Source organism: Bos grunniens, chromosome 18 (genome assembly GCF_055505025.1).
Source record: "Bos grunniens cultivar Pamir isolate PY7600 chromosome 18, Bosgru_T2T1.0, whole genome shotgun sequence".
Taxonomy (NCBI): Eukaryota; Metazoa; Chordata; class Mammalia; order Artiodactyla; family Bovidae; genus Bos; species Bos grunniens.
In genome coordinates this window covers 40,349,041-40,374,961 of record NC_141182.1, presented here as the reverse complement: position 1 = coordinate 40,374,961, position 25,921 = coordinate 40,349,041, and the positions used below count along the sequence as shown (strand labels likewise).

General features: G+C 43.3%; 1 pseudogene across 1 annotated transcript; it reads left to right on the top strand.

Annotated features, from left to right (window-relative positions):
• LOC147353543 (NACHT, LRR and PYD domains-containing protein 11-like) lies at positions 1-25,210 on the top strand (annotated as a pseudogene). The gene is made up of 5 exons (XR_015145720.1): positions 1-866; positions 3,095-3,255; positions 4,424-4,593; positions 5,035-5,090; positions 25,030-25,210. The product of XR_015145720.1 is annotated as an NACHT, LRR and PYD domains-containing protein 11-like (transcript).
• The last annotated feature ends 711 nt before the right edge of the window (positions 25,211-25,921 follow it).

The following is a 25,921-nucleotide window of genomic DNA, read 5'->3' as shown; positions in this document are numbered from 1 at the left end:
AGGCCCTGACCGCCCTCAGCTGGTGCAAGAGAAGGATGCATTTGTGGACCTGTGCCACGTGCCCAGCTTATGCTGGGTCACTTGCATGGCCCTAAGTTGGCAGATGGAGATGGGATGATGGGAAATTCTCATGCCAAATGCTTACTGACTTATATGCCTGCTTTCTTTCCAACACACTGGCATGGAAGGCTGCAGTTAGCGCCCGTCGGTGCTGCCGAGTCCTCCTGGAATGCCAGTGTTTGCTGGCCTTGGAAGGGTTGTGTCATCCTGTGTTTTAGTAATGGGGACCTCGGGAGTGCTGGGTTTACTGCTGCTCATGTTCCTGAGTTGAAGGCCCTGAAGATTCTTTTGCCAAGCAGCAACCATAAAGACCATCACATGTTCGTACACTTGAAAATCCAGGAGTTGTACATCCATAGCGTATATGCTGATATTAACTGAGTGTCCGATTCCTTCCATCTGAGAATTGTATAAAGAGAGAAGAGAAAGACACAATGACTTTAGCCCGGTAATTACTTCTGTTTTCGGTCTTCTTAATGAGAAAAATTTTTGAGACAGCCTTTGACTATCACCTGTTGACAGGAGAATTTAATCAGTACTTCCTAGAGAAAATGAAATAATTTGGGTGATAATCCAAAAGCAGTGGAGCACCACATGCCTCTGTTCTGTTGTCTCGTTGAGAATCAGGATGAAGAATTTGTAAAACGGATAACGGGCTCTATTTTAGAAGTTACCACTTATATTCAAAAACACAAAGATCTCTTCGTTTCATTATATTGTCTGGAGCATTGCCATTTTCTACAGAAAACTGAGTTGAGTATTCAGTACATCTTTAAAGACAAACAGCCAAAAAGGCTAACTTCTAGGTGAGTTTTCTTTTCTTTCTTTTTTAAAAAAATTTTTAAGGATTTAAATTATTACTTTGGCCACCTGATGCCAAGAACTGACTCATTGGAAAAGCCCCTGATGCTGGGAAAAATTGAGGGCAGGAGGAGAAGGGGACGACAGAGGATGAGATGGCTAGATGGCATCACCGGCTCAATGGACATGGGTTTGGGTAGACTCCTGGAGTTGGTGATGGACAGGGAGGCCTGGCGTGCTGCGGTTCATGGGGTCGCAAAGAGTTGGACACAACTGAGTGACTGAACTGAAATGAATTATTACTTAAATATTTTAAATTTATTTTAATTGGGGGATAATTGCTTTACAATGTTCTGTTGGTTTCTGCCATATAGCAACACGCATCAGCCGTAGATACGTATATGTCTCCTCTCTCTTGAACCTCCCCCCCACCTCCTACCCCATCCCGCCCCTCTTGGTCATCACAGAGCATCGGATTTGAGCTCCCTGTGTCATACAGCAGATTCCCACTGGCTATCCGATTTTCCACATGGTAACGTATGTTTCCGCGCTATTCTCTCGTTCGTCCCACCCTCTTCTTCCCCTGCTGTGCTCACAAGTCCGTTCTCTGTGTCTGCATCTCTCTCCTGCTCTGCAAATCGGTTCATCAGTAACATCTTTCTAGATCCATATATATGTGTTAATATATGATATTTTTTTTTCTTTCTGACTTACTTCACTCTGTATAATAGCTCTAGGTTCATCCACCTCATTAGAACCGACTCAAATGCTTTCCTTTTTATGGCTGAGTAATATTCCATTGTATATATGTACCGCAACTTCTTTATCCAGTCACCTGTCAATGGACATATAGGTTGCTTCCATGTCCTAGAATAATGCTGCGATGAACACTGGGATACATGTGTCAGTGTGTCTGGGCACAGGTGGAGTCCTCTAAAAAAAGTTGCTCATTCCTGTATTCCTAAGGCCTGCCCATAATTCTGCTGCTTGTTGACTACAACAAGAGACTGAAAGCCATGAAGAAATTGATCTAGTCTCTTACTGAACAAATGATTTTTAAAATCTCTTTATTTCTGTTTAACTCAGGGTTTCTGGGTTAAATGTCAATATTAATGACATTTTGAGCCAGATAATTCTTTGTGGTCAGGGACTGCCCTGTTCAGTAGTAACACTGATCTCTACCCACAAGAAAAGACTAGAACTTATTCCCTCTCTCCAGTGGTGATGATAAAACATATCTTCAGACATTGCCAAGTGTCCAAAACGTCCCTTCTTTAAGAATCACTGGTTTGACCTCTGCTTTTCAGTTGTGCAGAGGAACTGAAGTCATGCTCATGAATTTCTTAGAGATGTTCATAGTTGTATGAGTCATGCTTGTGAATTTCTTAGAGATGTTCATAGTTGTAGGTAACGTGCAACGTGTGTCATTCATACTGATGTTTCTTAATAATGAGCATCCTCACACTCAGAGACGCTGCCCTCCATAAGTTGTATCTCGCCTGCCTACAGACGCAGTGACTACTGATGCTTTTGTGGGTCTATCGTCTTTCACACTTCACCATACTTTATTTCTTCCAAGTATTAAGTCTGAGTCAGGTAACAGGCGCTCTCCAAAGATATTTTATTTACTTACTTATGTACTTATTTATTTATTTATTTTTTAAGATTTATTTATTTTGTTTTTGGCTGTGCTGGGTGTTCATTGCTGTGCGGGCTTTTCTCACTGTGGCGAGTGGGAGCTCCCCTCTAGCTGCAGTGCACGGGCTCCTCATTGTGGTGGCTTCTCTTGTTTTGGAGCGCAGGCTCTCGGGCGCTCAGGCTTCAGTGGTTGCAGCACTTGGGCTCAGTAGCTGTGGCTCCCGGGCTCTAGAGCGCAGGCTCAATAGTTGTGGGGCACGGGCTTAGTTGCTCTGCAGTACGTGGGATCTTCCCGGACCAGAGATTGAACCGATGTCACTCTTGCATTGCAAGGAGGATTATTAACCACTGGACCACCAGGGAAGGCCCCTTATTCATTTACTTACTTATTTGCCTGTCTGCAAGCCACACAACTTGTGGGATCTTAGTTCCCCAACAAAGACTTTAACTCACAGCCTCGGCAGTGAAAGTGCAGAGTCCTGACCACTGGCCCTCCAGAGAATTCCCTGAGAAGATACTTTAGAGTATGTGTTATCTTTGAAATGGCTGGAGTTGAATTTGTTCCTCTAGAGAATGATGTTTTTCCTCCAAGTAGTACAATGAGGACCCTTGCCTGTTGGAGAGACCTCTGCAACCTACTGCACACTAAGGAGAGCCTCTGGGAGCTGGAAATCCATAACAGTGACCTTGATGACATGTCAGAACGGATCCTGTGAAAGCTCTGAAACATCCCTGCTGTCGCCTTCAGATACTCTGGTAGGTGCTGGTTTACCCCACCTCAGATGTTCCCCCGGGAATAATAGTTACCCCCTTCCATCTCTGGGTTTCCCAGGTGGCTCAGTGGTAAAGAATCCACCTGCCAATGCAGGAAGATGTGGGTTCCATCCCTGGGTCGGGATGATCCCCTGGAGAAGGAAATGGCAGTCCACTCCAGAATTCTTACCAGGGAAATCCCATGGTCAGAGGAGCCTTGTGGGCTGTAGTCCGTGGGGTCACAAAGAGTCGGACAGGACTGACCGAGCATGCACGCATCTATTTATCTGCAGCAAGCCTTAGTTGCGGCATGCGAGCTCTTACTGATGGCATGTGGTTCCTAGTTCCCTGCCTGGGGATGGAATCTGGGCCCCCTGTATTGGGAGTGCAGAGTCTTAGCCACTGGACCACCAGGGAAGTCCCCATCTCCCCATATTTGAAAGGCTTCCTATCAGAGCCTGGTATAGATCGAATAGAATATTCTTCATACATAGCTTGTGTTACAAATGGTTATCTGACATTGAGATGATCAGCGGAGAAGTTCTTTTCTCCTGTTGTCATTGTTCAGTCATTCAGTCATGTCCGGCTCTTTGCAACCCCATGGACTACAGCACACCAGGCTTCCCTGTCTCTCACCATCTCCTGGAGTTTGCCCGAGTTCATGTCCATTGAATCAGTGATGGTATCCAACCATCTCATCCTCTCTCATCCCCTTCTCCTCCTGCCTTTACTCTTTCCCAGCATCAGGGTCTTTTCCAATGAGTCAACTCTTTGCATCAGATAATCAAAGTATTGGAGCTTCAGGCTTCAGCATCAGTCCGTCCAATGAATATTCAGGATTGATTTCCTTTAGGATTAACTGATTTGATCTCCTTGCAGTCCAAGAAATACATATCTATTCCTTTTCAAATTCTTTTTTCCCATTTAAAGTGATGCATAATATTGAACAGAGTTCCCTGTGCTCTACAGTAGGTCCTTGGACAACCTGACTTTGAAATTAACAGACATCCCCTGACCTGGCTGGGAGTCTGAGGTGGAGAGCAACATGGGATAAACGCTGAGAATCTGTTTTGGCCTGAAGAGGGAGGGCAGGAAGAATGACACAGAGAAGAGGTGCATACTCTGTGTGGGACCGAGGCTGCAACTCTCCCGCGGTTTTGTCTTTCTGCAGGTTGACCTATGTCTCGGTGGGTACCCGGTTTGAAGACGTGTTCAAGTCTATTGTTCATAACCAGAATCTGATGTCCCTGAGCCTGGACCGTGTACCACATTCCCTAGAGATGGTCTCACCTTTGGGTGAGGCCTTGGAGAATCCAGTTCATAGCATACACAGCACCTGAGGTGAGTTATTCCCTGTTGGGTGCTCACTGTCTGCAGGAGGGGGCGGGCACAGGTACCCTTTCGATCATTCTTATTTGTCGTTCAGTCGCTCAGTTGCATCCAGCTCTTTGCGACCCTGTGGACTGTACCCTCCGGGCTCCTCTGTCCATGGGGCTCTCCAGGCAAGAATACTGGAGTGGGTTGCCATGTCCTTCTCCAGGGGATCTTCCCAACCCAGAGATCAAATCCATGTCTCCTGCATTGGCAGGCGGATTCTTTACCATCTGAGCCACCAGGGAAGCCCCCGCTTTAGATCATACCACCTGATATTTCTCCTGGATGCCTCTCATTCCTTAAATTTTTTAAGCACATGGCTTGTGTCTCTCCCAACATTTATCCCTGTCATTTTGGATGGTTTCGATTTCTACATGGATGATTTTTCTTTTTTCTTTTTAATTGGAGGATAACTGCCTTACAGTGTTGCCTTGGTGTCTACCGTACATCATCGTGAATTAGCCGTAAGTACGCATTTGCCCCTTCCCTCTGAGCCTCCCTCTCTGGGTCATCACAGAGCACCAGGCTGGGCTTCTTGTATTGTACAGCAGCTTCCCGCTAGTTGTACATGGATGATCTCTTCTATAACTTGGCTTCTCACTTCTTTGACCTGTATGTCTCTAATCATTCTTGTCCCTCTGCCCATTCTCAGGCATAGAACACCCTGGTCAAACCTTAGGGCCTGGGGCTTCCCCAGAGGTTCAGTGGCTGGGACTCCACGCTTCCACTGTCGCAGGCATGAGTTTGATCCCTGGTTGGGGAACTGAGGTCCTGCTTTTCTATTTTGTGGCCAAACATATAAAAATAAGTAAAGAAATAATAAAGAAATAAAAAAAACTACCTTAGAACCTGCCTATATATAAAGTAGATAATCAATAAGAAGCTACTCTATAGCACAGGGAACTCTACTCAATATTCTGTAATAACCTATATGGGAAAAGAACAGTTATATTTATATGTATAACTGAATCATTTTGCTATATACCTGAAACAGAGCATTATAAATCAACTATACTCCAATATAAAATAAAAATTTAAAAACTTAAAAAACATCCTTAGAGTCTGCTTGGTGGAAATTTTTTAATATTTATTTATTTCAATGGGAGGCTAGTTACTTTACAATATTGTAGTGGTTTTTGTCATACATTAACATGAATCAGCCACGGGTGTACATGTGTTCCCCATCCTGAACCTCTCTCCCACCTCCCTCCCCATCCCATCCCTCAGGGTCATCCCAGTGCACCAGCCCTAAGCACCCTGTCTGATGGAAATATTAAGCAAGTCAGAAAGATAATTTAACATCTTTGAGTAGCCACATTTGGGGAAAAAAAAAGAAACAGGTAAAATTAGTTTTAATATCTTAACATCAAATTCAGTTCAGTTCAGTCACTCAGTCATGTCCGACTCTTTGAGACCTCATGGACTGCAGCACACCAGGCTTCCCTGTCCATCACCAACTCCTGGAGCCTGCTCAAACCCATATCCATTTAGTCAGTGATGCCTTCCAACCCTCTCATCCTCTGTCGTCCCCTTCTCCTCCTGCCTTCAATCCTTCCCAGCATCAGGGTCTTTTCCGATGAATCAGCTCTTAGCATAAGGTGGCCAAAGTATTGGAGCTTCAGAGCCATGGATACCTGGAAAAGAATATACTACTTCTGAGTTTCCCACAAATAGATAGCTTAGTAAGTTAATGTGAATATTTTTCAAGAATGACAGCAGTAGAAAAAAATCTTTTCACAACCCCCAGAAGTCCTACTTTGTGCCCTAGGGGAAGATTTCCAAACCATAGATCTGAGATTAGCCTGCCATCTCTGCCAATGAAAATCTTTCTAGGGAGCGTTTATACTGCATGTGGACTGATGGCAGGTTTGAACTGGGTGTCAGTGCCGGTGAAAGTTCCGAGTCTGCATCCAGGGTGAGGGCGAGGTTCCACCCTGACTCGTACTGAGAAAGCCAAGCCCTGACCCTGTTGTTTGGTTGCTCAGTCATGTCTGAATCTTTGAGGTCCCATGGACTGCAGCACACCGGGCCTCCCTGACCTTCACTATCTTCCTGAGTTTGCTCAAATCCATGTTCATTGAGTTGGTGATGCCATCCACCCATTTCATCCTCTGTTCAGTCTTTCCCAGCATCAGGGTCTTTTCCAGTGAATCAGCTCTTAGCATCAGGTGGCCAAAGTATTGGTGCTTCAGCTTCATCATCAGTCCTTCCAATGAATATTCAGGGTTGATTTTGTTTAGGATTGACTGCTTTGCTCTCTCTTTCCTGTTGAGAAATCTACACCAGGCACTGTTCTTAGGGCTTTAAAGTCCTAGCCAACAGAGGCAGTCTTTCTGCAAAGCCCCTTGCTTAACTTCTAGATATTCTGGTTCATTCAGACCATAGCATTCTCACTGGCAAAAAAAAAAAAAAAAAACCAACAAAAAAAAAACCTTTGCTATTGTGTATTCCGGATCTGGGAAGAGGGTTGGAGGACAGGTCCAGAAACTTGTTATGAACAGGTGTCAGTTGTTAACTGTGGGGCCTAGGTCAGTGTTTCCCGGTGGCACTGCTGACATTTGAGACTAGATAGATGTCTGTGGTCAGGTATGTACTATAAGTCGTTGATGATCACTCCTGCCTTCCACCCCTTAAATTACAGTAGCAATGCCCTCTTTGTCTGGTTATTGAATTAATTGCTGTTTTAGTTGCCAAGTCGTATCTGACTTTTTGCGACCCCATGGACTGTGGCCCACCAGGCTCTCCTATCCATGGGATTTCCCAGGCAAGAATACTGAAGTGGGTTGCCATGCTCTCCTCCAGGGGATCTTCCTGACCCAGGGATCTTATCCGATTCTCCTGCATCAGCAGGCAGATTCTTTACCAGTGGGCCACCAGGGAATCCCAATATTGAATTAATAATCAACTCAATAAAAGTAGGTATGGCACCCATGGAAGGTGTATGGAGAAAGAATGAAATAATTATTTCTCCTGCTATGAAAATCAGACCTTCAAAGACAGGACCTGTGCCATATTAATTTTTTTCTAATATTCAGAATAGAAATGAAGGGATAGATTAAACAGGAAAAGATGATTGACTTGAGACATGTGTAGGAGCGGCGGCTGCACTTTGCTGGAGCAGCCGTGAAGAGATACCCCACGCCCAAGGTAAGAGAAACCCAAGTAAGATGGTAGGTGTTGCAAGAGGGCATCAGCGGGCAACACACTGAAACCATACTCACAGAAAACTAGTCAATCTAATCACACTAGGACCACAGCCTTGTCTAACTCAATGAAACTAAACCATGCCCGTGGGGCAACCCAAGACGGGCAGGTCATGGTGGAGAGGTCTGACAGAATGTGGTCCACTGGAGAAGGGAATGGCAAACCACTTCAGTATTCTTGCCTTGGGAACCCCATGAACAGTATGAAAAAGCAAAATGATAGGATACTGAAAGAGGAACTCCCCAGGTCAGTAGGTGCCCAATATGCTACTGGAGATCAGTGGAGAAATAACCTCAGAAAGAATGAAGGGATGGAGCCAAAGCAAAAACAATACTCAGTTGTGGATGTGACTAGTGATAGAAGGAAGGTCCGATGCTGTAAAGAACAATATTGCATAGGAACCTAGAATGTCAGGTCCATGAATCAAGGCAAATTGGAAGTCAAACAAGAGATGGCAAGAGTGAACGTCGACATTCTAGGAATCAGTGAACTAAAATGGACTGGAATGAGTGAATTTAACTCAGATGACCATTATATCTACTACTGCGGGCAGGAATCCCTCAGAAGAAATGGAGTAGCCATCATGGTCAACAAAAGAGTTAGAAATGCCGTACTTGGATGCAATCTCAAAGATGACAGAATGATCTCTGTTCATTTCCAAGGCAAACCATTCAATATCTCAGTAATCCAAGTCTATGCCCCAACCAGTAATGCTGAAGAAGCTGAAGTTGAACGGTTCTAGGAAGACCTACAAGACCTTTTAGAACTAACACCCCAAAAAGATGTCCTTTTCATTATAGGGACTAGAATGCAAAAGTAGGAAGTCAAGAAATACCTGGAGTAACAGGCAAATTTGGCCTTGGAATATGGAATGAAGCAGGGCAAAGGCTAACAGAGTTCTGCCAAGAGAACGCACTGGTCATAGCAAACACCCTCTTCCAACAACACAAGAGAAGACTCTACACATGGACATCACCAGATGGTCAACACCAAAATCAGATTGATTATATTCTTTGCAGCCAAAGATGGAGAAGCTTTATACAGTCAACAAAAACAAGACCAGGAGCTGACTGTGGCTCAGATCATGAACTCCTTATTGCCAAATTCAGACTGAAATTGAAGAAAGTAGGGAAAACCACTAGACTGTTCAGGTATGACCTAAATCAAATCCCTTATGATTATACAGTGGAAGTGAGAAATAGATTTAAGGGACTAGATCTGATAGATAGAGTACCTGATGAACTATGGACTGAGGTTCATGACATTGTACAGGAGACAGGGATCAAGACCATCCCCATGGAAAAGAAATGCAAAACAGCAAAATGGCTGTCTGGGGAGGCCTTACAAATAGCTGTGAAAAGAAGAGAAGCAAAAAGCAAAGGAGAAAAGGAAAGATATAAGCACCTGAATGCAGAGTTCCAAAGAATAGCAAGAAGAGATAAGAAAGCCTTTCTCAGCAATCAATGCAAAGAAATAGAGGAAAACAACAAATGGGAAAGACTAGAAATCTCTTCAAGAAAATTAGAGATACCAAGGGAACATTTCATGCAAAGATGGGCTCGATAAAGGACAGAAATGGTATGGACCTAACAGAAGCAGAAGAGATTAAGAAGAGGTGGCAAGAATACACAGAAGAACTGTACAAAAAAGATCTTCATGACCCAGATAATCACGATGGTGTGATCACTGACCTAGAGCCAGACATCCTGGAATGTGAAGTCAAGTGGGCCTTAGAAAGCATCACTACGAACAAAGCTAGTGGAGGTGATGGAATTCCAGTTGAGCTCTTTCAAATCTTGAAAGATGATGCTGTGAAAGTGCTGCACTCAATATGCCAGCAAATTTGGAAAACTCAGCAGTGGCCACAGGACTGGAAAAGGTCACTTTTCATTCCAGTCCCAAAGAAAGGCAATGCCAAAGAATGCTCAAACTACCACACAATTGCACTCATCTCACACGCTAGTAAAGTAATGCTCAAGATTCTCCAAGTCAGGCTTCAGCAATAAGTGAACTGTGAACTTCCAGATGTTCAAGCTGGTTTTAGAAAAGGCAGAGGAACCAGAGATCAAATTGCCAACATCCTCTGGATCATTGAAAAAGCAAGAGAGTTCCAGAAAAACATCTATTTCTGCTTTATTGACTATGCCAAAGCCTTTGACTGTATGGATCACAATAAACTGGAAAATTCTGAAAGAGATGGGCATACCAGACCACCTGACCTGCCTCTTGAGAAATTTGTATACAGGTCAGGAAGCAACAGTTAGAACTGGACATGGAACAACAGACTGGTTCCAAATAGGAAAAGGAGTACTTCAAGGCTGTATATTGTCACCCTGCTTATTTAACTTATATGCAGAGTACATCATGAGAAACACTGGGCTTGAAGAAGCACAAGCTGGAATCAAGATTGCTGGGAGAAATATCAATAATCTCAGATATGCAGATGACACCACCCTTATGGCAGAAAGTGAAGAGGAACTCAAAAGCCTCTTGATGAAGGTGAAAGAGGAGAGTGAAAAAGTTGGCTTAAAACTCAACATTCAGAAAATGAAGATCATGGCATCTGGTCCCATCACTTCATGGGAAATAGATGGGGAAACAGTGGAAACAGCGTCAGACTTAATTTTTGGGGGCTCCAAAATCACTGCAGATGGTGACTGCAGCCATGAAATTAAAAGACGCTTACTCCTTGGAAGGAAAGTTATGACCAACCTAGATAGCATATTCAAAAGCAGAGACATTACTTTGCCAACAAAAGTCCATCTAGTCAAGGCTATGGTTTTTCCAGTGGTCATGTATGGATGTGAGAGTTGGACTGTGAAGAAGGCTGAGCGCCGAAGAATTGATGCTTTTGAAGTGTGGTGTTGGAGAAGACTCTTGAGAGTTCCTTGGACTGCAAGGAGATCCAACCAGTCCATTCTGAAGGAGATCAGCCCTGAGATTTCTTTGGAAGGAATGATGCTAAGGCTCAAACTCCAGTACTTTGGCCACCTCATGTGAAGAGTTGCCTCATTGGAAAAGACTCTGATGCTGGGAGAGATTGGGGGCAGGAGGAGAAGGGGACGACAGAGGATGAGATGGCTAGATTGCCCCACTGACTCAATGGACGTGAGTCTGAGTGGACTCCAGGAGTTGGTGATGGACAGGGAGGCCTGGCGTGCTGCAATTCATGGGGTCACAAAGAGTCAGACACTGAAGGGCTTGTAATCTATAAGCCTTGGGAAGTAATTGGTTGTGGTTGGCGGTAGATGCTAAGGGAAGTTACAGATAATTTCCACATTAACCTGATAAAAACAATGTTTACCTATTGAAATGAAGATGACAGAAGAATCAAAGCTGGTTTGAGTTTTAGGTGGAGTGAATTAGGCTTGGGGGACTCCTTAGTGAAAAAATTCTGAGAGTCTAAGAAAGTGAAAGTGTTAGTCGCTCAGTCATGTCCGAATATTTGTGACCTCGTGGACCGTATGTAGCCTGCCTTGGAATTCTCCAGGCAAGAACGCTAGAGTGGGCTGTTATTTCTTTCCAGGGGATCTTCCCAACCAAGGGATCAAACCCTGGTCTCCTGTATTGCAGGCAGATTCTTTACCATCTGAGCCAGTAGGGAAGCCTAAGGAACCAGTTAAATTTGGAAAAACCACACCACGTGGAGTGCGTGGTCTGGAGATAGAGATTTTTGATTCTTCAACTTTTAGGTGTCATTTTCGGCTAAAGTGGGCTGATGCTCTGATTGGATGTTGTCAGCAGTGCTGCCCTGAAAACAGGGGTGCAAGTGTCATTTTAAATTATCATTTTCTTGGGATCTAAGGCAAGAGTGGGCTGGCTGAATCAGGCGGTAACTCTATGTTATGGAGTTTGAAGGAATCTCCGTAGTGTCTCCCTTTGTGGGTGTACCCACCCATTTGCATCCGCGCCTACTGTGTAGGAGGATTCCTTGTTCCCCTTGCCCTAGGCAGCAGTTTAATCTTTGTAGGTCTTTTGGAGGATGGTCATTCTGAGTGAGTAAGCTGAGGCCGTGTTGCAGTTTCCATCAGCATTTCTCTAACAGTGATGCTGAGCATCTTTTCATGTGCTTTGTGGCCATGTGGATGCCTTCTTTGAACAAGTAATGTCCATTTAGATCTCTAGCCTGTTTTCTGTTGGGTTGATTGGCTTTTGCTATTGAGTTGCATGAACTGTTTGTGTGTTTTGGAGATGAATTCCTTGTTTTTAAATTCGGTGGCAAATATTTTTTCTTCATTTTGAGGGTTCTCTTTTTCCTTTGCTTAGTGTTTTCCTTGCTGTGCAAAAGCTTTTGAGGTGAACAAGGTCCCTTTTGAGTTTTTTTTTTTTTTTCCTTATTGTAACAGTTGATCCAAAAAGAATTTCCTGTGACTTATGTCAAAGCTTGTTCCGCCTGTATTTTCCTCAAGAGGTTTAGAGGAATCACCCCTCCCCTTAGCTCTTTAATCCATTTGGAGTTTCTTTTTCTGTGTGAGGTGAGGGAGTGACCTAATTGCATTTTCTTTTCACCATTTAAAGACCTCCACCCTGTCTGCCATCCTGGCAATTAACAATTTACATTCCCAGCATCATCATAGGAGGAAGATTTCCTATTCTTCATAACCTCTTCAGGATTTACTGTTTGTAGACTTTTTGACAAAGGCTATTCTGACCTGTGTGAGCTGATACAGCATAGTAATTTTGATTTGCATTTCTTTAAGATTTCATGATGCTGAAACCTTTTCATGTGATTAAAAAAAAAATCAGTGTGAGTAAAACTGACCTCAGGAGATTGGCCTCTTGATTGTCTGCTCTGTTTTGAATTCTTTTTCCAGGACCTATCCAAGGATATTTGTTGAGGTCAGGTACATTTCCTTATATCCCCTTCAGTTCAGTTCAGTCACTCAGTCCTGTCTGACTCTTTGCGACCCCGTGGACTGCAGCTCGCCAGGCTTCCCTGTCCATCACCAACTCCTGGAGTTTGCTCAAACTCATGTCCATCGAGTCAGTAATGTCATCCAGCCATCTCATCCTCTGTCGTCCCTTTCTCCTCCTGCCCTCAATCTTTTAGAGCATCACGATCTTTTCCAATGAGTCGGTTCTTCCCAGTGCGTGGCCAAAGTACTGGAACTTCAATTTCAGCATCAGTCCTCTGAATGAATATTCAGGGTTGACTTCCTTTAGGTTTGAGTGGTTTGATCTCCTTGCTGTCCAAGAGATTCTCAAGAGTCTTCTCCAACACCATAGTTTGAAAGCATCAATTCTTCAGCACTCAGCTTTCTTTTCAGTCCAGCTCTCACATCCATACATGACTCTGGAAAAACCATCGCTTTGATTAAAATGGACCTTTGCTGGCAAAGTAATGTCTATGCTTTTTAATATGCTGTCTAGGTTTGTCATAGCTTTTCTTCCAAGGAGCAAGTGTCTCTTAATTTCATGGCTGCAGTCACCATCTGCAGTGATTTTGGAGCCCAAGAAAGTAAAGTGTGTCATTGTTTCCATTGTTTCCCCATCTATTTGCCATGAAGTGATGAAACTGGATGCCATGATCTTAGTTTTTTGATTGTTGAGTTTTAAGCCAGCTTTTTCACTCTCCCCTTGCACTTTCATCAGGAGGCTCTTCAATTCCTCTTCACTTTGTGCCATAAGGGTGGTGGCATCTGCATATCTGAGGTTATTGATATTTCTTCCAGCAATCTTGATTCCAGCTTGTGCTTCATCCAGCACTGCATTTCTCATGATGTACTCTGCATATAAGTCAAATAAGCAGGGTGACAATATACAGCCTTGACGTACTCCTTTCCCAGTTTAGAACCAGTCCATTGTTCCATGTCCAGTTCTAACTATTGCTTCTTGACCTGCATACAGGTTTCTCAGGAGGCAGGTCAGGTGGTCTGGTAGTCCCATCTCTTGAAGAATTTTCCACAGTTTGTTTTGATCCACATAGTCAAAGGCTTTGGTGTAGTCAGTGAATAAGAAGTAGATGTTTTGGGAATTCTCTTGCTTTTTCTATGATCCAGCGGATGTTGGCGATTTGAACTCTGGTTCCTCTGTGTTTTCTAAATCCAACTTGAACACCTGGAAGTTCTCAGTTCACGGACTGTTGAAGCCTAGGTTGGAGGATTTTGAGCATTAATTTGCTAGCGTGTGAGATGAGTGCAATTGTTTGGTAATTTGAACATTCTTTGGCACTGCCTTTCTTTTCCGCTTCCCCGGGGGGATATTATTAATAAATGCCCCCCAGCACAGGTTTTTCAGTTGTAGTTAGCAAAAGTGGCCACAAGGTGGCAGCATTTCTTCACGCGCCATGTTTTTTGTTTTTTTGGACAAATTTAATTTTTGTTTTCTATTGGCATACCGTTGATTTCCGTTCTTGTGTTTGTTTTAGGTTTACTTTAGCAACTTGTTTCAGTTTCATACATAGACTTATGTCTATTCTATAGAAATAACTGTAGATGTATTTCTGGGTCTTTTCCCATATAGCTTATTTCAGTGTGTTTAGGACACTTCCTAAACACTGTGGTATCCCGTAGGTCCTTTGGGACTTCTCGTGTGTATATGTTAATCCCAAACTCTTAATGTCTCCCTTCCCCTACTTTTTTTTTAATAGTCATAAGCTGGTTTTCTTCATGAGTCTGTTTCTGTTTATAAATTCGTTCATTCATATGACTCTATAGATTCCCCCTGTAGGTGATATGACTGACTCACTGTGTATGATGAATCTCTTGGCCCACTGATGCTGCTGACCATGGCAGTTTTCCTCTTTTTGAAGCCTGAGTATATTCCAGTGTCTCGATGGATCAGTGAGTTCACTTCTCTATTGATGAGCATTTTGGTTGACGCTCTGTCTGGGCTATTGTCAATAGTGCTGCCCTGAAAAAAAGAGGTGCGTGTATCATTTAAAATGATGATTTTCTCCAGATTAAGACAAAGAGTGGGCCTGCTGGATCATGTGGTTAATCTGTATTTAATGTTTTAAGAAACTTGAATATCATGTTCCTTTGTGGCTGCACCCACCCATCCACAGCGCAGGAGGATTCCCTGTTCCCCTCAGCCACGGCAGCATTTAATCTTTGTAGATCTTTTGGAAGATGGACATTCTGAGGGGTGGGAGCTGAGACCTTGCTGTCGGGTTAATTTGCATTTCTTTAATAATTAGTGATGCTGAGCATCTTTTAATGTGCTTAATGGCCTTTTTTATGCCTTCTTTGGAGCAGTGTATATTTAGATATTTGGCCCATTTTTCTGTAGGGTTGTTTGGTGTTTTGATATGGAACTACCTGAGCAGTTTGCATGTTTTGGAGATGAAGTCCCTGTGGGTCTTAGTTTGCTAACATTTTTTTCCCCAGTCTGAGGGTTGGCTTTTTCTTTCCTTTAAGGTTTCCCTTGCTCTGCGGATGCTTTTTTGGTCCATGAGGTGCCTTTTGTTGACTTTTGTTTTATTTTTCATTACTCTAAGTGATGGATCCAAATAGAACTTGCTGTGATTTGTATCAAAGCATGTTCTACGTATATCTTCCCTCAAGAGGTTTATAGTCATCATCCTACCATTTAGATTTTTAATTGATTTCGAGTTGCTTTTTCTGTGTGGGGTTAGGGAGTCGTCATGATTTCATTCTCTTTTCCCTGGTTTAAGGAGCTTCCGCCTCGTACTCCACAGTGGCTGTCCACATTTTACATTGCTAGCATCAGTGTATGAGGGTTCCCTTTTCTCCACAGCCTTTCCAGGATTTACTGTTTGTAGACTTTTAAAGAAAGGCCAATCCGGTTGGTGAGAGGCAGTACCTCATTATAATTTTGATCTGCGTTTCTCTATGATTTCAGGAGGTGAAACTTTTCCACTAATTTTTTTTAAGCAGTGTGAGTAAAACTGACCCCTCCAGAGTGGCCTCTTGACCGTCTGCCCTGTTTTGAATCTCCTCCCAGGACCTACCCAAGGATGTTTGTTGAGAACAGCTGTTTTTTGCCTTCTATCCCTCTGCCTGGGGAATATGAAGCGCCCAGACAAGATGGCAGCATTTCTTCATGCTCCACGCTTTTTTTTTTTTTTTGTAATTTAGTGTTTTTTTTCCACTTTGGAGTAGAGTTGCTTTCTGTTGTTCTGTTTGTTTTAGGTTTACAGGAATTTGATTCGGTTATACGTAGACCTGTATCTATTCTTTTTCAAGGTCTTCCCACAGAGGTTTTCTCAGGGTGTTCAGCGGACTTCCCTGTGCTATTCAATAGGTCCTTTCGGATTATCTTTGATAATAGTGTGTATCTGTTAATCTCCCAACCTCTTAATGTCTCCATTCCTCTACCTTTTATTTTAATAATCATAAATGGGTTTTCTAAGTCCGTGAGTCTGTTTCTGTTTATAAATTAGTTCAACTGTATGAATTTATAGATTCCACCTGTGATTTCATATTTTTCTTTCTCTCTCTGACTGACTTCACTCAGTATGATAAATCTAGGTCTCTCAATCCTGATGACAAGGCATTTTTTGCTCTTTTTGGTGACTGAGTGTATTCCAGTATGTGAATGGACCAGTTGCTCTTCATTTTTCTATTGGTGGACATTTTGGTTGATGCGCTCTACTAAATATTGTCAATAGTACTGCCTTGAAAATAGGGTTGCAAGTGTCATTTTAAATTATTATTTTATACAGATCTAAGGCAAGGTGTGGGCTTGCCGGATCTTGTGGTAACTCTGTATTTAGTATTTTAAGGAATCGCCGTACTCTTTTCCTTCCTGGCTGCACACACTCATTCACCCCCCTACCCACAGTGTAGGGGGCTTCCTTGGTGACTCAGCTGATAAAGAATCCACCTGCAATGTGGGAGACCTGGGTTCAATCCCTGGGTCGGGAAGATCCCCTGGAGAAGGGAATGAATACCTACTCCAGTATTCTGGCCTGGAGAATTCTGTGGACTGTAGAATTCTGTTCCCCATGCCCTCAGCAGCACTTAATCTTTGTCGATCTTTGGAGGAGGGCCGTTCTGAGGGGTGTGAGTTGATGTCTTGTAGCTTTGATTTGTCACATTTCTCTAACAGTGATGCTGAGCATCTTTTCATGAGCTTTATTGCCATCTGGATGCCTTCTTAAGACAAATGTCTATTTAGATCTTTGGCCTGTTTTTCTATTGAGTTTGTTTTTTGATGTTGAGCTGAATGAACTATTTCCATGTTTGGAGATGAATAAATTGTTTTTAAATTTGATCATAACCATTTCCCCCTCTTTGAGGGTTGTCTTTTTCTTTCATTTAGAATTTCCCTTGCTGTACAAAAGCTTTTAAGGTTCATGAGATTACTTTTGTTGAGTTTTGTTTTATTTTTCATTTTTCTAAGAGTGAAACCAAGAAGTTTTCTGTGATTTCAAAACCTGTTTTGCCCATATTTTCCTCAAGAAGTTTAGAGTATCCGTCCCTCCATTTAGCTCTTTAATATATTTGGAGTTTCTTTTCCGTGTGAGGTTAGGGAGAGACATAGTTTCATTCACTTTTCCCTTGTTTAAGGAACTTCCACCCTGTTCTCTGTTCTGGCTGTTAACAATTTACATTGACAGCATCAGTGTAGGAGAATTTATTTTTCTCTAAAACCTCTCCACCATTTACTTTTTGTAGAGTTTTTAACAAAAGCCATTCTGACCGGTGTGAGCTCGTACTTAGTTCTAGTTTTGATTCTCATTTCTTTAAAATTACTCCATGTTGAAAGGTTTCCATGTGATTAAGAAAAAAAAAGTATGAGTTAAAAAACTGACCTCTGGAGATTGGCCTCTCGACTGTCTGCCCTGTTTTCCCCCAGACCTACCCGAGGACTTTTGTTGAGGACAGATGTTTTTTTCCTTCCATCCATCCCCTCAGGCCTGGGGAGTATTAAATACCCATCAGCACAGGTTTCTCAGTTGTTATGAAATGTGGCCACAAGGCGGCAGCATTTCCCCACAGTCTTTTTTTTTTTTTTTCTGTTGCAGTAGATTTGATTTCTGCTGTTTGTTTTCAGTGAACAGGAACTTGATTCCGTTATACACAGATTATCTGTTCTTCTTCAGGGTCTTTTCCCACATAGGTTATTACAGTGTGTCCAGTAGACGTCCCTGTGCTAACAGTAGGTCCTTTGGGATATTCTATCTGATAATAAGTAGCGTGTGTGTATGTTAATCCCAACCTTTTCATGTCTTCTTTCTCCTACCTTCTGATTTTAATAATCGTAAGTTCGTTTTCTAAGTCTATGAGTCTGTTTCTGTTCACAAATCAGTTTATTTGAATGAATGTATAGATTCCACTTGTAAGTGGTATTTCTCTTTCCCTCTCTCACCGACTTGACTCGGTACCTTAAATCTCTCAGGCCATCCACGCTACTCCACTTTTTCCTTGTTGACGGCTGAATGTATTCCAGTGTCTAGATGGACCAGTTACGCTTCACTTCTCTATTGATGGACGTTTTGATTTATGTTCTGTCTTGGATATTTGTGACTAGTGCCGCCCTGAAAATAAGGGTGCATGTTGCAGCCTGGCGGAGCAGAGACCAGAACCTGCCCCATGACTCGAGGGTGTGGCAGACTGTGCCCTTGGGATTGCCCTGGTAAACATGCCGAACGAACATTCTTGGGGCAGGACGTGTGTGCTCTTTGCTCCACTTCACTGCCTTCCCCTGCGTCCGTCCCCATGGAAACAAGATGTTGCTGATCAACAGCAGAGCCTTAACTTTATGGGGCGCTGATCAAACTCCCCAGCATAGCTATTCCCTAGTGATCTCGTGTGACTTCTGCCAATAAAAGTGTGGGCTGAAAGGAGCCATTTTGTCCTCCTGCCATGCAGAGCAGGAGGGCCTCCTGACTCCCCGCTTGCTGAATTACACGTGTGTCTTCTCATTAGGCGCTCACCCCGTTTCAGGTCTTTCTCACCCGCTGTACTGGACCCGGCAGGTGCACACACATGTCATTTAAAACTTCTATTTTCTTTGGATCTCAGTGGGCTTGCCAGAGGGGGGCGGGAAGTCTATGTTCACTGTTTTAAGGAGTCTCCTTCCTGTTTTCTTTCTGCACCTACCCACTTACATCCCTGCCCTAGTGTAGGAGGATTCCCTGTCCCCAACGCCTGCGGGCAGAGTGTAATCTTCGTAGATCTTTTGGAAGATGGTCATTTTCAATGATGTGAGCAAATACCTCGTTGTTTTGACTGGCATTTCTCCAATCATTAGTGACACTGAGCATCTTTTCATGTGCTTTAAGGTATCTGAATGCATTCTTTGAAAAAATGTCCATTTATACCTTTGGCCCATTTTTCTGTTGTATTTTATTTTTTATTGAGCTGCATGTGCTGTGTGCTTGTTTTGCAGATGAATTACTTGTTGATGTATTTGCTTGCAAACTTATTTTTTCCATTCTGAGGCTCTGAGGGTTGTCCATTTGTTTATGTTTTCCCTTGCTGTGCAAGTGCTTTTAAGGTTAACGAGGCCCTTTTATTGAGGTTTTGTTTTGTTTTTCTATTTTTCATTATTCTAAGAGGTGGACCCAAAAAGAACTTGTTGCGATTTATGTCAAGGCTTGTTCTTCCTACGTTTTCCTCTAGAGGTGGGGCCTGACCCTCCCTCCGTTTAGTTCTTTAACCAATGTGGAATTCTTTTTCTTTCAACAGTTATGGAGTGACGTAATTTCATTCTTTTAGTTTGTTCACGGAGCCTCCACCCCGTCCTCCATCCTGGCTGTTAACAGTTTACCTTGCCAGCATCAGAGCAGGAGGGCTCCCTTTTCTCCACATCGTCTCCAGCGTTTATTGTTTGTAGGCTTTTCAACAAAGGCCGTTCTGACCAGTGTGGGTGGTACCTCGCTGTGCTTTAAATTTGCATTTCTCTTAAGATTTCACGATGTTAAAATCTTTTCATGTGATTGTTTCTTAAAACAGTGAGAGTAAAACTGACCTCTTGGTATTGGCCTCCTGCCCGTCTGCCCAGTTTTGAATCTTCTCCCAGGACCCACCCCAGGACATTTGTTGAGAACAGGTGTTTTTTCCTTCTTTTCCACAGGCCTGGGAAGTAAGTGCCCATCAGCGCAGGTTTTAAGTTGTTACCAAAAGCGGCCACAAGGCGGCAGCATTTCTTCTCCCTCTTTTTTTTTTTTTTTTTGTATTTTAATTTTTATTTTCTAATAGAGTTGATTTCCGAGGTTGTATTTGCATTAATTTATGCAAGGGAAAGCATAATCAAAAGGACAACCCTCAGAGCCTCAGGATGGAAAAAAATAAGTTTGCAAGCAAATATATCAAGTAATTCATCTGCAAATCAAACGGCACATGCAGCTCAATAAAAAATAAAACACAACAAAAATGGGCCAAAGATCTAAATGGACATTTTTTTCAAACAGATATAGACGTATAATGACATTTTTTCAAGCAGATATAGACATTTGCCTGTTCTTTTCCGGCGTCTTTTCTCATGAAGGTTATCCCAGTTTGTCCCATCGACTTCCTGCGCTATTCAATTGGTCCTTTGGGATTGCCTATTTGATACTTAGTAACATGTACCTTTTAATCCTTCTTAGTGTATCCCTCCCCACAACTTAAAAAAAATCATGAGTTGGTTTTTTAACTGAGTCTGTTTTTATTTGCAAATTATTTCATTTGCATGAATTTCTGGCTTCCACCTGTAAGTAATATTTTAGGATATTTGTCTATCTCTAACCTCACTTAGTAAGATAATTTCTTGGTTCATCTATGCTGCTGCCCATGGTGTTTTTCCTTCTCTCTATTTTTTTTTTTTTTGACTTATGAGTGTATTCCATTGTACAGATGGGCCAGTTAGTCATTTATCTATCGATGGATATTTTGGTTAATGTTATGTCTTGGCTATTGTGCATAGTGCTGCCCTGAAAATAGCGGTGCATGTATTCTCTTTGAATTAGGATTTTTTCCAGGTCAAAGCAAGGAGTGGGGTTGCCTCAAAATGTGGTAACTCTCTATTTTGTGTTTTAAGGAGACTCCAAATATTCAGTTCGTGGCTACACCTGCCCACTTGCAGCCCTGCCCACAGTGTGAGATGGTTCCCGTTCCCCTTGCCCTCAGCAGCATTTAACCTTTGAAGATCTCTTGAGGATGGCCATTCTGAGCCGTGTGAGGTGATACCGCATCCTGGTTTTAATTTGAATTTCTTTAATAATTATTGATGTTGAGTATCTTTCCATGGGCTTTTTACCTTCTACCTTGTGAGTACAATTAACCTCTTGAAACTGACTTCAAGTTAGCCCCGTTTTGAATTCTTTTCTGGTGATCTGTCCCAGGGCATTTCTTGAGGGCAGGTGTCATTTCCAGCCCTGCAGGCTTTGTGAGTATTAAGAGCCCATCAGCCCAGGTTTTCGGGTGGTTGTTACAAGGAATGGCCACAAGGTGGCAGCATTTCTTCATGCCCAACTCTAGTTACCTGGGCAACCAGAGCCTTAGGGAAAGTCCAGTTCCTTGGTTGTCAACTAGAATGGAAACACCCAGGGCTTGTGTTATCTTACTTCTTCCCCCTTAGTCTTCATCCCCCGGACACATCCCAACGATTGCCGCACCACTCTGCTGAGGGTGCTGTCCTCAAGTGGGCGACCCTAAGGAAGGAGGCTGGAGGTGGGAACCCTGCCAGCAGGAGACATGGAGCCCAGGGCACTTTGCAAAAGCTCTTCCAGGCCAGAGACTCCACCATCCTTTGGGAGCACTAGGCTTGGTTTTGCTGCAGGAGGGCCGCCCTGGGTCTGGAGATTGTGGGCTCGTGCAGAGGGGAACAGGAAGTCCAGGTCCATGGAGGGTGGCAGGGGCACATTTCCTGGACACCCTCCCCAGCTCCCTCAGCCCCACCACAGCCAGCTTGGGGACCCAAGCCTGCTCAGGCTCCAGGGATGTGACACCAGCCCAGGTACCCAAGGCCTGAGGGGAATAGAGTCAACAGTTCTTTTGTCTTTTTTTGTTTGTTTATTTTGAATTCCAGTGTATAGGTGATTTGCATTGTTATGGGTTTTTTTTTTTTTAATTTTGTGCTAATTAGCTTCAGTGTCTGTGTCCGACTCTGGGACCTGATGGACTATAGCTGACCAGGCTCCTCTGTCCATGGGCTTCTCCAGGCAAGAATACTGGAGTGGGTTGCCAGGCCCTTCTCCAGGGGATCTCCTGACCACTGGGATTGAACCCACGACTCTTACGTCTGCCTGCTTTCACTGGTGGGTTCTTAACCACTAGCACCATCTGGGAAGCCCCCTTTTCTCTTATGTGTATGTAGATGTTTGTACGTTCTTTTCAGGTTCGTTTCTCATCAGTTCAGTCAGTTCAGTCGCTCAGTCGTGTCCGACTCTTTGTGACCCCATGGACTGCAGCACTCCAGGCCTCCCTGTCCATCACCAACTCCTAGAGCTTGCTCAAACCCATGTCCATTGAGTCAGTGACGCCATCCAACCATCTCATCCTCTGTCGTCCCCTTCTCCTGCCTTCAGTAGGTTATTAAAGATTGTTGAGTGGGGTTCCCTGTGCTCTACAGAGGGTCCTTGTGGGTTATTTTGTCAGTAGTAGTGTGTGTATGTTATTCTCAACCTGCTAATTTCTCCCTGCCCCCACACCTTTCATTTTTGGTAACCGTGAGTTTCTTTACTAAGTCTGTAAAGCTGTTTAATCTGTTTTGTAGAGAAGTTCATTGTGTCCATGTTTGGATTCCACCTAGAAGGGATAACATGTGACGCTTGTCTTTGTCTCAGTGAGTGATCACCTCTCGTTCCCTCTGTGGCTGGAGGTGGTGTTCTTCCATCCTTTTTATGGCTGGGTAGCCCTGCCTTTGGAGACGGCGATGGCACCCCCTCCAGCGCTCTTGCCCAGAAAATCCCATGGACGGAGGAGCCTGGTGGGCTGCAGTCCATGGGGTCGCTGGGAGTCAGGCACGACTGAGCGACTTCACTTTCACTTTTCACTTTCATGCACTGGAGAAGGAAATGGCAGCCCACTCCAGTGTTCTTGCCTGGAGAATCCCAGGGACGGGGGAGCCTGGTGGGCTGCCGTCTCTGGGGTCACACAGAGTCGGACACGACTGAAGCGACTTAGCAGCAGCAGCAGCACTGCCTTGGGTATGCGTGCCCCATCTTCTTTACCCCTTCACCTGACCTTCTACACTGAGGTTTCTTTCGTATCTTGGATATTGTACCTAGTGTTGCCATGACTGTTGGCATGTAGTATCTTTTGAACACTTGGTTTCTGAGGGTCTACACCCAGGCGTGAGATGGCTGGGTCACTTGGCACTTCGTTGTTGAGTGTTTCACAGACCCTCCATACTGTTCTCCAGAGTGGATGTGCTGATTTACTTTCCCACTCACAGTGTAGGAGGGGTCCCTTCTCTCCACACCCCCTCCAGCATTTATTGTTGTCGAATTTTTGAAATGGCCACACTGACTGGCGTGAAGTGATGCGTCACTGAACTTTTGATTTGCATTTCTCTAATGATTAGGGATGCTGGGCATCTTTTCAGGTGCCTTACGGTCACCTGGATGCCTTCTCTGGAGAAATGTCCATTCGATCTTTGGCCCATTTTTCTGTTGGGTTGTTTGTTTTTTGATATTGAGCTGCATGAGGTGTTTGCCTGTTGTGGATATCTCCATTTGCAAGTACTCCCCCCCCGCCCATTCTCAGGGTTGTCTTTTTCTTTCATTTATGATTTACCCTGCTGCCCTGGAGAAGGACATGGCAACCCACTCCAGTACTATTGCCTGGAAAATCCCATGGACAGAGGAGCCTGGTAGGCTATAGTCCATGGGGTCACAAAGAGTCGGACACGACTGAGCGACTTCACTGCTGCTCAAATACTTTTAAGGTTAATGAGGTCCCATTTGTTTGGTTTTGGTTTTCATTCTTCCAAGAATGAATCCAAAGCAAACTGGCTGTGATTTATAGCAAAGCGTGTTCTGCCTGTATTTCTCTCAAGAGGTTTATAGTGTCTGTCCTTCATTTAGATCTTTGATTTGGAGTATATTTTTCTGCGTGGGTTTAGGGAGTGTCCTCATGTCATCCTCTTTCCACTTGTTTAAGGAACCTCCACGCTGTCCTCCATCCTGGCTGTTAACAATTTATCATGCCAGCATCGGTGTAGGAGGGCTCCCTTTTCTTCACACCCTCTCCAGCATTTATTGTTTGTAGACTTTTTGCCAAAAGCCAATCTGAGGTAGTTTGCAGTTTTGATTTGCATTTCGGTAGGACTTAGAGATATAAAATCTTTTCATGTGATTATTTTTAAACAGTGTGAGTAACACCTCTCAAGTCCCGGTGGGGTTCTTGACCATCTGCCCCGTTTTGAATACTTTTTCCAGGACCTACCTGAGGACATTACTGAATGAAAGTGAAAAGTGAAAGTCACTCAGTCGTGTCCGACTCTTTCCCACCCATAGTCCATGGAATTCTCCAGGCCAGAATTCTGGGGTGGGTAGCCTTTCCCTTCTTCGGGGGATCTTCCTAACCCAGGGATCAAACCCAGGTGTCCCGCATTGTAGGCGGACTCTTTACCAGCTGAGCCACCAGGGAAGCCCTCATAGACATGGTGCCCATCAGCGGCCGCAGCAGCAGCAGCAGCAGCAGCAGCAGCACAGGCTTTTCAGGTGTTGTTACCGAAAGTGCCCACAAGGCGGCAGCATTTCTTCACGCTTTTTTTTGTTGTTTTTTTGGTAATTTTTTATTTTCTATGGGAGCAGACCTGGTTTCCGATATTGTGTTTGTTTTTGGTGTTCAGGAACTTGATTCAGTTATATACAGACATATGTCTATTCTTTTTTCCCATATAGATTATCACAGTGTGTTCAATTGACTTCCGGTGCTATCCAGAAGGTCCTTTATGTTTGTCTATTTGATATATAGCAGTGAGAGAAGAAAGTGAGAAAAGAACCAAGCGTCCCCTGTTCCTGCATGTTCCCGCATGTTCCCTTATTCCTTCGGACCCTTCTGATCAAACTAAGACCCCAGCTGCCAGAGGGCCAGTCACTGCTGGGACAGCGCTTTATCAGCCAGTCTGCTCCTGTTACTAGGGCCAATCTGAGCGTGTTCGGTCTGTATGTTAGCTATGAAACCAGGACTGCAGAAAGGAGAGATGACAGTTTCTGACACTAGATGGCCGTGATATTCTTCAGATTCCAGAGAAAATGGGTTAAAATGAAACTTTTTTTAAATTGCAAAACTGGTTCCTTCTGCATGTACAGTTAGGAAAAGCTGGCTTGTTGAAATGCTTTTTTTTTTTTTTTTCCAGAACTCTGACCCTGAGAAAATAAAAATACACCAAGAAAAAAGCCTGAAGCTCTTATCTTGACTGGGAGATACACAGCCTATTTTCCCTGAGACTTCAGCCTTCGGTAGATTAGTAGAAAATCAAGCCAAGAAAAAGAAAAGGGGCAAGAGACATTTTATAATAAATCTTAAGCGGAAAACTATGAGATCGCTATCTGTCTCAATTTATGTATGCCTCGGTGTGTGTCTTCGTCTTTGGATAATATTGCTGAGGCTAATTTGTAAATGAGCTCTATTTAACTGACTTAAAGAAAAGTAAGTACTTACAAATCACATAATTCTAATTACAAGAAAAAAACTAAAGATATTTGGGTTTATTAGACACATCCTTTGTATTATATTGAGAAAAGAAATTGAACTTTGGAAAAATACATGTTTTTAGAGATTCTAAAATATGTTCCTGAGTTTGCTAATTAGAGAGTGCCAATATGATAAAAAGTTAACAATTGCTTTCTTCTTGGTTTTCACTAGGAGTCAAGGTTTTTTAAAGGTTAAAAATTATAATATGGAATCAAAGCTACTAAAGTGACAAGGAAATGATTTTGGTGCATAAAGCAAGTAAGATATATGTTGTCAGTGAGAGAAGATATAAAGGCTGGAGATGTTTTTGTTGTAAAAAAGTAATGATAATAATTCTGTTCTACAGTTGGTTGTTTATAAATGGGGGAAAAAATAGAAGAAATATAGATCTAGAAGGTGACAAAAGATTTGCATTAAAGGACCAAGGGGAAGATGCTTTGGTTTAAGTGTTAATAATACATCAAAACCAACTTAGATAAAACTAGGCAACTGGCTACAAGCCTGCAAGTCTCCTTGAAGTGCCAGGTGTAGACAGGGATTCAAGCTTATTCTCC